Raw genomic sequence first — 12,351 nt, forward strand, 5'->3', positions numbered from 1 at the left:
AGCCATGTTGGATCAGGCCAATGGCCCATCAAGTCCAACACTCTGTGTCACTTAAGAACATAAGAGAAGCCATGTTGGATCAGGACAATGGCCCATCAAGTCCAACACTCTGTGTCACTTAAGAACATAAGAGAAGCCATGTTGGATCAGGCCAACGGCCCGTCCACTCCAACACTCTGTATCACTTAAGAACATAAGAGAAGCCATGTTGGATCAGGCCAACGGCCCATCCACTCCAACACTCTGTGTTACACAGTGGCCAAAAAACCAGGTGCCTGCCAATACTCCCTTTAAGCTGTGGCATCTTGTGAGCAAAAATTCTACTTTGTGAGCTACTGGCATTTAAACGTTGTGAGTGACTGCATAAAGTAGCTTGCTCCGGGATCATCCTTCCTGAGCTAAGACAAAAATGGGGGAGCCGGAGGCTAAAAAACTGTGAGCTAGCTCACACTAACTCAGCTTAGAGGGAATACTGGTGCCATCAGGAGGTCCACTAGAGGGGCAGAGCAGCCAAAGAAACCTGCAAAGCGATATTCTGAGGGGGAGGAACAAACCCGGTTCTCCAGACTCTTGGCCCCTACACCAAACTGGGAGATCTCCAGGTCCCACCTGGAGGCTGGCAACCTGAGTTGCCCGCTTCGGCTGACCCTTGCTTGGAGTTTGTTGGGTAGCAACAGCTGATAGATCCTCAGCGTGGTTTTGAGAGGGCCTCACGCCTGAGACGAGCAGCAAGGTATGGTTAAGATTGTGTCATTGCTTGCGACGCCTTGCCAGAACCATAATTTCCGGGCTCTGAAGAGGACGCCTGGTAAAGCCCCACGTGCAACAGCAAAACCAAAAATGTTCTGGCATTAGGAACGCTCTCCACTAGTGTTCCCTCTAAGCCAGGGGTGTCAAACATTCAGCCCCAGGGGCCGAATCAGGCCCCCGGAGGGCTCCTATCAGGCCCCTGAGCAACTGACTGTCATCTGATTCCTTCTCCCTCTCTCTTGCTTCCTTCTGCATCACAGCTTGCTTTGCCAGGCTTGCTCAATCGCACAGGAGCTACAGAGCAAAACCTCTATTTTCTCCATTGGCTGAGGCTCCTCCCTTGAGGAGGAAGGGGGGAGAGAGAGCTTGCTTTGCCAGGCTCTCAACTGCAGAGCTACTGAGCCAAGCCTCTCTTTCTTCTACTGGCTGAGGCTCCTCCCCCTCCTGGTCCCCTAGGGAAGGAAGGAAAGAGCCAGAGCTTCCTTTGCCCAGCTCCCTGGATCCCATGGGAGAAATACAAAGAAAGCACCTTTAAGACCAACCAGTGGTAACGTTTTAAGTATGTTTTATTTTAAGGGGTTTTTTTTAACCTTTAATTGTGTTTGTGTCCTTTATGAAGTTTATATCTCAGCAACCTAACCTTAAATAGGTATACACACATGGCCCAGCCCAACATGGTCTCATTTATGTCTGATCCGGCCCCCATGCGTTCAACAGCCCTGCTCTAAGCTGAGTTAGTGTGAACCAGCTCACAGGTTTTTAGCCCTCCAGCTCACCCATTTTTGTCTTCGCTCAGAAAGGATGACCCCAGAGCAGGCTCATGGATGCAGCAGCTCACCACTTTAATCCCGGTTGCTCACAAAGTAGAATTTTTGCTCACAAGACTCCGCAGCTTAGAGGGAACATGGCGACCCACCACCTCCAGCATAGCTGCATGGGGCACTGGCAGCAAGAGTTCACCCCAGATTGAACAGCTTTGGGGGTTGTTTTACAAAGCGTTTTGAGATCGCTCAGGAATGCCCAGCTCCGTCTCCCACGTTGCTATTTTCGGAGCGCAACCAAACACATCTCTCTCCTTTTTCCATCAGAATGCCTCGGCCCGGAGACCAGTCCCCAGAGCGCTTCTCTTGCCCCAGGGCTGGAAAAAAACACACAAAACAGAACCAGATGCTGAGAAGGGCAGGCAAATCAGAGCCAGTTGTATGAAGGAAGCTAATTTTTCTGGAGCTGTTCACGGCAAAGACTCTGATTCTGAAAACTGAACTGAGCAAATCGTTATGAGACTGAGGAATGCTAAAGCAGGGGTGGAATTCTAGCAGGAGCTCCTTTGCATATTAGGCCACGCCCTACTGATGTAGCCAATCCTCCAAGAGCTTACAAAAAAGAGCCTTGTAAGCTCTTGGAGGATTGGCTACATCAGGAGGGTGTGGCCTAATATGCAAAGGAGCTACTGCTAGAATTCCACCCCTGGCTGAAAGTAATCTAAGAGCCCACCTTTGTTGTAGGGGGTGTATCCTGACACAAGCCACTCCCTGCAGCCGATCTATATGTTACAGGAACGCTAGGGATGCCAACTCCAGCTTGGGAAATTCCAGGAGATTTGAGGGTGGAGTTTGGGTAAGGTGGCCAGCTCCAGGTTGGGGAATACCTGGAGATTTTGGGGGTGGAGCCTGAAGAGGGTGAAGTATGGGGAGGGATTTCATTGGGGTATAATGCCCTAGAGTCCACTTTCCAAACTTGCTTAATATAAGAGCCGCATAGAACAAATGTCAGATGTTTGAGAGCCACAAGATATGAACATAAGATGTTTGAGTGCTGCAAGACGAAGAAAGAACATAAGAACGTAAGAGAAGCCATGTTGGATCAGGCCAAAGGCCCATCCAATCCAACACTCTGTGTCACATAAGAACATAAGAGATGACATGTTGAATCAGGTCAATGGCCCATCCAGTGCAACATTTTGTGTCACATAAGAACATAAGAGAAGCCATGTTTGATCGGGTCAATGACCCATCCAGTCCAACACTCTGTGTCACATAACAACATAAGAGATGCCATGTTGGATCAAGTCAATGGCCCATCCAGTCCAACACTCTATGTCACATAAGAACATAAGATAAGCCATGTTGGATCAGGCCAATGGCCCATCCAGTCCAACATTCTGTGTCACATAAGAACATAAGAGAAGCCATGTTGGATCAGGTCAGTGGCCCATCCAGTCCAACATTCTGTGTCACATAAGAACAGAAGAGAAGCCATGTTGGATCAGACCAATGGCCCATCCAGTCCAACATTCTGTGTCACATAAGAACATAAGAGAAGCCATGTTGGATCAGGTCAGTGGCCCATCCAGTCCAACATTCTGTGTCACATAAGAACAGAAGAGAAGCCATGTTGAATCAGGTCAATGGCCCATCTAATCCAACATTCTGTGTCACATAAGAACAGAAGAGAAGCCATGTTGGATCAGACCAATGGCCCATCCAGTCCTACACGCTGTGTCACATAAGAACAGAAGAGATGCCATGTTGGATCAAGTCAATGGCCCATCCAGTCCTACACGCTGTGTCACATAAGAACAGAAGAGATGCCATGTTGGATCAAGTCAATGGCCCATCCAGTCCTACACGCTGTGTCACATAAGAACAGAAGAGATGCCATGTTGGATCAAGTCAATGGCCCATCCAGTCCTACACTCTGTGTTACACAGTGGCAAAAAAAAAAGACCCAAGTGCCATCAGAAGGTTCACAAGTGGGGCTAGAAGTACTTCCACTTTGCCCCACCCCCCAAGCACCAAGAATGCAGAGCATCACACCCCCAGAGAGTTCCAACAATACACTGTGACTAATAGTCAATGATGGATCTCTGCTCTAAATTTTTATCCAATCCCCTCTTGAAGCTGTCTATGCTTGTAGCTGCTGCCACCTCCTGTGGCAGTGAATTCCACATGTTAATAATCACCCTTTGGGTGAAGAAGGACTTCCTTTTATCCGTTCTAACTCGACTGCTCAGCAATTTCATTGAATATCCACGAGTTCTAGTATTGTGAGAAAGGGAGAAAAGGACTTCTTTCTCCACTTTCTCCATTCCAGGCATAATCTTGTAAACCTCGATCCTGTCACCCCTCAGTCGACATTTCTCCAAGCTAAAGAGCCCCAAGTGTTTCAACCTTTCTTCATAGGGAAATTGTTCTAAACCTTTAATCATTCTAGTTGCCCTTTTCTGCACTTTTTCCAATGCTATAATATCCTTTTTGAGGTTCTGTGACCAAAATTGTACACAGTATTCCAAATGAGACCTCACTATTGAAGGAAGGAAGGAAGGAAGTTAGAGGGAGGGAGAGGTGGAAAGAAAGCAACTTTAACCTTAAACCCAATTCTATGAGCCCCCAAAGATAGATAGATGAATTTATTGTCATTGTTCTCAACAAAAAGAGAGCAACGAAATGAGGTGCTCTTCCACAAACATACCAACATACAAAGAAGGTGCCCCTATCCTTCATTATATCCTATGGAAGGAAGGCAGTTAAAAGGTGTGCGGTCCCTTGAAATGTGATGGCCAAAACTCCCTTTGGAGTTTGATGATGCTTGTCATACCCTTGCTCCTGGCTCCACCCCCAATGTCTCCTGGCTCCTCCCCCAAAGTCCCCAGATATTTCTTGAATTGGACTTGGCAACCCTAAAAGAGCGGCTCAGTTGCTGGCTGCATGTGCAGGCCGGGGGGCTGGAAGGAGCTGGGAAACCAGGGGGGAAAGCCCGCCAGTGGCCCCTGGAGGCGTGGGAGCCCATAGGCCAGTGCTTACTTGGTCTAATTGTTAAACCAGCCCTGCCCGAATACAAGACTTGACCAATCAGCCTCAGGGGCTGAAGCTCTGAGTTGTTCTCTTTGAAGCTCCGAGTCGCTCTTCTTTGATGTGGACTCTGAACATTCCTAGCTCAGCCTCCTCCTCTGCCAGGCTGAGTCATCCAGAGGCCAGCCTTGACCTGCTCTTCGTTAAGAAGTCCAACAGCCGCTGCTGGCTTGCAGTACTCTGCGGGGCACGAATTGAGATTGTGTTGTGGGGTGAGGATAGGGTTGCCAGGCCCGACTCCAGAAATATCTGGGGACTTTGGGGGTGGAGCCAGGAGACTTTGGGGGTGGAGTCAGGAGACTTTGGGGGTGAAGCCGGGAGTGAGGTGGGACAAGCACGATTGAACCCCAAAGGGAGTTCTGACCATCACGTTGAAAGGGACCGCGCACCTTTTCAATGCCTTCCCTCCACCTGGAACAATGAAGCATAGGGGCATCTTCTTTGGGGGCTCATAGAATTGGACCCCCTGGCCCAATCTTTTTGAAACTTGGGAGGTGTTTCAAGGGGAGGCACCAGATGCAATGCTGAACATTTGGTGCCTCTACCTCAAAAAACAGGCTTCCCCCCAAACCCCAGATACCCACAGATCAATTCTCCATTATACCTTATGGGAATCAGTCTCCATTGGGTATAATGGAATGACTAATAGAAGATAGAAGAAGAAGATAGAAGATATTGGATTTATATCCCGCCCTCCACTCCGAAGAGTCTCAGAGCGGCTCACAATCTCCTTTCCCTTCCTCCCCCACAACAGACACCCTGTGAGGTAGATGAAGACATTGGATTTATATCCCGCCCTGCACTCCGAAGAGTCTCAGAGCGGCTCACAATCTCCTTTACCTTCCTCCCCCACAACAGACACCCTGTGAGGTGGGTGGGGCTGGAGAGGGCTCTCACAGCAGCTGCCCTTTCAAGGACAACCTCTGCCAGAGCTATGGCTGACCCAAGGCCATAACAGCAGGTGCGAGTGGAGGAGTGGGGAATCAAACCTGGTTCCCCCAGATAAGAGTCCGCACACTTAACCACTACTCCAAACTGGCTCTCTCAGAAAATGGTTGCTTGGAAGGGTGGAGTCTGTGGCACTGCACCATGCTGAGGCCCCTCCCCTCCCCAAACCCCGCCCTCTCCCAGATCCACTCCCAAAGTCTCCAGGTATTTCCCAGCATGCACCTGGCAACCGTAGTCTGAATGCAGCTGAGGCCTCCTTGAACACTGAGACAACAGAATGAAATCTGGCCCATGTGTTTGCGACACAGTTTTAGCTCTTGAGGTCATCTTGACCCTGGCACCTGTTTTCAAGGGGGCCGGGAAGGAATGTAACACAAACCGTAATGCGAGACCTCCTTTGACGTGCTGAGCCACCGATACAGAGGCGCATAGGGCCGGGGCTCAGGGAATAATACTCCATCTGAAGTTTAAATGCCCGCTTGGCACCAGGCAACAGTTTACAAGGGTGCCACAAAATGCACGGTAATGCAATCTCGCCTTCAAAGACGGAGAGAGTGGAATTAAAGCTATATTGTTGTAGGTTCCTGCCCAGGATTTAAGATCACAGAGAGAGGCCCTACAGTCTGTCCCGTCAATCTGCAAAGCTCATCTGACGGGCACCTGAGGGAGGGCCTTTTTGGTGGCGGCCCCACAATTTTGGAACGGCCTGCTCAGGGATGTGTGCCTGGCCCCCTTGCTTTTGATCTTTAGGAGGACGCTGAAGAAAGTTTTAAGTAATACTGCATTGGATTAAGGCAGTCCTAAATTGTGATTTTGTGTATTTTTTATGTAATCTATTTGATGTATTTCAGGACATTTTGGGGGAGAAAAGGCCCAGCAGGGACTCATTTGCATATCAGGCCACACCCCCTGACATCACCGTGGTTTCACACAGCACTTTTTTTGTCGGAAAAGCTCAGCAGGAATTCATTTGCATATTAAGCCACACCCTCTGACACCAATCCAGGCGGAATTGCATTCCTGTGCGTTCCTGCTCAAAAAAAGCCCTGGGGTATTTTATTAATTTTGCAAGCTGCCTTGAACTCAAGGTTGGGTAATACCAGGGTAGTGCAGGAATTAGGTGAGACTCTTTCAGAATGGAGGGCAGGATATAAATCTAATATCATCATCGTTTTCTTCTTCTTCTTAAGAACATAAGAGAAGCCATGTTGGATCAGGCCAATGGCCCATCCAGTCCAACACTCTGTGTCACACAGTGGCCAGTATACACACACACACACACACATATATACTGTGGCTAATAGCCACTGATGGACCTCTGCTCCATATTTTTATCCAATCCCCTCTTAAAGTTGGCTATGCTTGTAGCTGCCACCACCTCCTCTGGCAGTGAATTCCACATGTTAATCACCCTTTGGGTGAAGAAGTACTTCCTTTTATCCGTTTTAACCTGACCGCTCAGCAATTTCATTGAATGCCCACGAGTTCTTGTATTGTGAGAAAGGGAGAAAAGTCCTTCTTTCTCTGCTTTCTCCATCCCATGCATAATCTTATAAACCATCATGTCACCCCGCAGTCGACGTTTCTCCAAGCTAAAGAGCCCCAAGCGTTTTAACCTTTCTTCATAGGGAAAGTGTTCCAACCCTTTAATCATTCTAGTTGCCCTTTTCTGGACTTTTCCCAATGCTATAATATCCTTTTTGAGGTGCGGTGACCAGAATTGCACACAGTATTCCAAATGAGACCGCACCATCGATTTCTACAGGGGCATTATGATACTGGCTGATTTGTTTTCAATTCCCTTCCTAATAATTCCCAGCATGGCGTTCGCCTTTTTTATTGCAATCAGACACTGTCTTTACATTTTCAGTGAGTTATCTACCACGACCCCAAGATCTCTCTCTTGGTCAGTCTCTGCCAGTTCACACCCCATCAACAAGCCCCAAGCGTTTTAACCTTTCTTCATAGGGAAAGTTTTCCAACCCTTTAATCCTTCTAGTTGCCCTTTTCTGCACTTTTCCCAATGCTATAATATCCTTTTTGAGGTGCGGTGACCAGAATTGCACACAGTATTCCAAATGAGACCGCACCATCGATTTCTACAGGGGCATTATGATACTGGCTGATTTGTTTTCAATTCCCTTCCTAATAATTCCCAGCATGGCGTTGGCCTTTTTTATTGCAATCAGACACTGTCTTTACATTTTCAGTGAGTTTTCTTCTTCTCCTTCTCCTTGTGGCTGTGCCTGCCATGCTGTGTCCGGATTTCAAAGATGCCTTCAGACTCAAAATAGTCGGGGACCTGTGATCCATACAGCCATTGTTTTCTCCAGTAAAGCCGGTTGTATTGCCTTTACTACGGGCTGCGTTTCTCATACGCTTTAATACACACTCTCATGTTTAAAACAAACTTGTTTTCAGGAGTGACCGGTCTACAAATTTAGAGATTCCGTAAATACAAAATGCCTGGGAGAATTAATGATCTGGAATTAAAAGAAAAGAGAAAGAAAGATGCCTTTTTTTATTTTTAGACTCCCGTTTTTTCCCATCCCTGGCACTTTCTAATTCTAGGATGTTTTACTAGCAAAGCTGGATTCCTTCGAACACATCGCCATGAATGGTTCCCAGCAAAGAGGGTTTTTTTTTTTTTTTTTTTAAAGAAACCTCTCCAACACATTATGGACACCATCCAGAAATGACAGAGCCGCTCCAAGGAATTCAGCGCTTTATTTTTGGTGGCACCGGACCACTTGAGGTGGTTTGTTTACAAGGCTCCGATGGGAAGATTAATCCTGTCGGAAAGGGAAAGGAGAAACAGATTGTGGGCCGCACAAAAGGACATCTTTGTATCCGTCAAAGAGCTTCCATGTTAGGCCAGCCGATGAGTGCTGGAGAGCATTTTAAAGGCTCGACAAAAGTTTCATGGATGGTAATTTTATCAGTGGCTACTAGCCGCAGTGACTGAGGGCAACTTCCACATTCAGAGGCACTAAACCTCTGTATCCCAGAGCCAGGAGACAACCTCATGGAAGGCCTTGGCCTCTATGTCCCATTGTTGGACTTCCAAAGGAACTGATTAGCCACTGTGTGAGACAGGAGGCTGGACTAGATGGACCCTCACTGGTCTGATCCAGCAGGGCTCTTCTGATGTTCTTATGAAGGCCTCGGCCTCTCTGCCCTGTTGATGGCCCTCCAGAGGAACTGGTTGGCCACTGTGTGAGACAGGAGGCTGGACTAGATGGATCCTCACTGGTCTGATCCAGCAGGAGTCTTCTGATGTTCTTATGAAGGCCTCAGCCTCTCTGCCCTGTTGTTGGCACTCCAGAGGAATTGGCTGGCCCCTGTGTGAGACAGGAGGCTGGACTAGATGGGCCCTCACTGGTCTGATCCAGGAGGGCTTTACTGAGGTTCTTATGAAGGCCTCGGCCTCTCTGCCCTGTTGTTGGCCCTCCAGAGGAACTGGCTGGCCACTGTGTGAGACAGGAGGCTGGACTAGATGGGCCCTCCCTGGTCTGATCCAGCGGGGCTCTTCTGATGTTCTTATGAAGGCATCAGCCTCTGTGCCCTGTTGTTGACCCTTCAGAGGAACTGGCTGGCCAGAGTTGAGGCAGGATGCTGGACTAGATGGACCTTCACTGGTTTGAACCAGAAGGGCTCTTCTTATGAAGGCCTCAGCTTCTATGCCCTGTTGTTGGCCCTCCAGAGGAACTGGCTGGCCACCGTGTGAGACAGGATGCTGGACTAGATGGACCTTCACTGGTTTGATCCAGAAGGGCTCTTCTTATGAAGGCCTCAGCTTCTATGCCTTGTTGTTGGCCCTCCAGAGGAACTGGCTGGCCACTGTGTGAGACAGGATGCTGGACTAGATGGACCACTGGTCTGACCCAGGAGGGCTCTTCTGATGTTCTTATGAAGGCTTCGGCCTCTGTGCCCTGTTGTTGGCCCTCCGGTTTAGTGTAGTGGTTAAGTGTGCAGGCTCTTCTCTGGGAGAACCAGGTTTCATTCCCCACTCTTTGCTTGCAGCTGCTGGAATGGTCTTGGGTCAACCATAGCTCTCGCAAAGTTTCCCTTGAAAAGGCAGCTTCTGGGAGAGCTCTCTCAGCCCCACCCACCTCACAGGGTGTCTGTTGTGGGGAAAGAAGATAAAGGAGATTGTAAGCTGCTCTAAGACTCTGATTCAGAGAGAAGGGCGGGGTATAAATCTACGGTCTTCTTCTTCTTCTTACATTAAGTGAGTTAGCCCACCCCTGTGGCAGGTGATGTGATATTAAGACCCCCGAGGTTCTTCCCCAAGCCACGCCCTCCCTAGGGCACTGCCCCCATACCAGGAATTTCTCAACACAGAGTTGGCAACCTTAGTTGTAGACTGATGAGGGCATCAGTGAAGTGTGGGGTCACATTCTGAGCCACTTTCAAGATTAGGGTTGCCAATTAAAGAAATATCTGGGGACTTTGGGGGTGGAGCCAGGAGACTTTGGGGGTGGAGCCAGGAGACATTGGGGTGGAGCCAGGAGCAAGGGTGTGACAAGCATCACTGAATTCCAAAGGGAGTTCTGGCCATCCCATTTAAAGGGACCGCACACCTTTTTAAACGCCTTCCCTCCATTGGAAATAATGAAGGATAGGGGCACCTTCTTTTGGGGCTCATAGAATTGGATCCCCTAGTCCAATCTTTTTGAAACTTGGGGCGTATTTTGGGGAGAGACACCGGATGCCATACTGAAGATTTGGTGCCTCTCCCTAAAAAGCAGTCCCCTCCAGAGCCCCGGATACCCACGGATCTATTCTTTATTATGTCCCATGTCTCCGTAGGGAAGCATGGAGTGCCCAGCAGACATTTCCCCCCCACCGCTTTCCGATGACCCTGAAGCGGGGGGAGGGGGAAGGCCTCCAAATGGGAGGGATCCCCTGCCCCCACCTGGGGATTGGCAACCCTATTCAGGATATATTTCCCTTCTCTTTCTTCACGGTTTGCATTTGTTTCAAAGGAATCAAGGGACGTCTCTCGTCGTTTGGTCTGGGAATCTCGGGTCTCTCTCTCTCCAACGTGTCACATGACTCCTGCGCTGTGTAAGTCCAACAACAGCTGAGATTACTTTTTTGTTGTACGATTCTCCTCTGCACGAGGCCAAGAGGGATGTAGAGTGGGGGCCAGGTGGCGGTGCTTGCTGGCCCCTCATTTGTTCAGGATATGAGACATAGGGAAGAAGAAGAAGAAGAAGAAGAAGAAGAAGAAGAAGAAGAAGAAGAAGAAGAAGAAGAAGAAGAAGAAGAAGAAGAAGAAGAAGATGATGATGATGATGATGATGATGATGATGATGATGATGATGATACTGGATTTATATCCTGCCCTCCACTCTGAATCTCAGAGTCTCAGAGCGGTTCGCAATCTCCTTTCCCTTCCTCCCCCCAAACTGACACCCTGTGAGGTACGTGGGGCTGAGAGAGCGCTCCCAGAAGCTGCCCTTTCAAGGACAACTCTGCGAGAGCTACGGCTGACCCGAGGCCATTCCAGCAGCTGCAAGTGGAGGAGTGGGGAATCAAACCCGGTTCTCCCAGATGAGAGTCCGCACCCTTAACCACTACACCAAACTGGCTCTCAAGAAGAAATCGGATTTATACCCTGCCCTTCACTCTGAATCTCAGAGCAGCTTACAATCTCCTTTACCTTCCTCCCCCACAACAGACACCCTGTGAGGTGGGTGGGGCTGAGAGAGCTCTCACAAAAGCTGCCCCTTCAAGGATGACTCCTACAAGAGCTATGGCTGACCCCAGGCCATTCCAGCAGCTGCAAGTGGGGAATCAAACTCGGTTCTCCCAGATAAGAGTGTTATGGCCGACCCAAGGCCATTCCAGCAGCTGCAAGTGGAGGAGTGGGGAATCAAACCCGGTTCTCCCAGATAAGAGAGCTCTGGCTGACCCAAGGCCATTCCAGCAGCTGCAAGTGAAAGAGTGGGGAATCAAACCCGGTTCTCCCAGATAAGAGAGCTCTGGCTGACCCAAGGCCATTCCAGCAGGTGCAAGTGGAAGAGTGGGGAATCAAACCCGGTTCTCCCAGATAAGAGAGCTCTAGCTGACCCAAGGCCATTCCAGCAGCTGCAAGTGAAAGAGTGGGGAATCAAACCCGGTTCTCCCAGATAAGAGAGCTCTGGCTGACCCAAGGCCATTCCAGCAGGTGCAAGTGGAAGAGTGGGGAATCAAACCCGGTTCTCCCAGATAAGAGAGCTCTGGCTGACCCAAGGCCATTCCAGCAGGTGCAAGTGGAGGAGTGGGGAATCAAACCCGGTTCTCCCAGATAAGAGAGCTCTGGCTGACCCAAGGCCATTCCAGCAGTTGCAAGTGGAGGAGTGGGGAATCAAACCCGGTTCTTCCAGATAAGAGAGCTCTGGCTGACCCAAGGCCATTCCAGCAGTTGCAAGTGGAGGAGTGGGGAATCAAACCCGGTTCTTCCAGATAAGGGAGCTCTGGCTGACCCAAGGCCATTCCAGCAGTTGCAAGTGGAGGAGTGGGGAATCAAACCCGGTTCTCCCAGATAAGAGCCCACGCGCTTCACTGCTATGCCAGACTGGCTCAGTCTAACAGCATTCCGCCTTTTGCCATGTCAGGAGGTGAAAACGCCGAGGTATTCCACCGAGCAGCCCAGCCTGTTATTACTCTGGAGTCACCAACGGGCAGGGCCTGCTGTCTGTCTTCTTTGAAAGGAGGCACAGTCCGTTCCTGGGCTGGGGTCATGCCTTGTCCCGGTAGCCAGGTGGCTTTCTGTCGGGAGGGGGGGAAGGTTGACTCTTGTTTGTTTTGTGCA

This window comes from Heteronotia binoei, chromosome 8, assembly GCF_032191835.1.
Source record: "Heteronotia binoei isolate CCM8104 ecotype False Entrance Well chromosome 8, APGP_CSIRO_Hbin_v1, whole genome shotgun sequence".
NCBI lineage: Eukaryota > Metazoa > Chordata > Lepidosauria > Squamata > Gekkonidae > Heteronotia > Heteronotia binoei.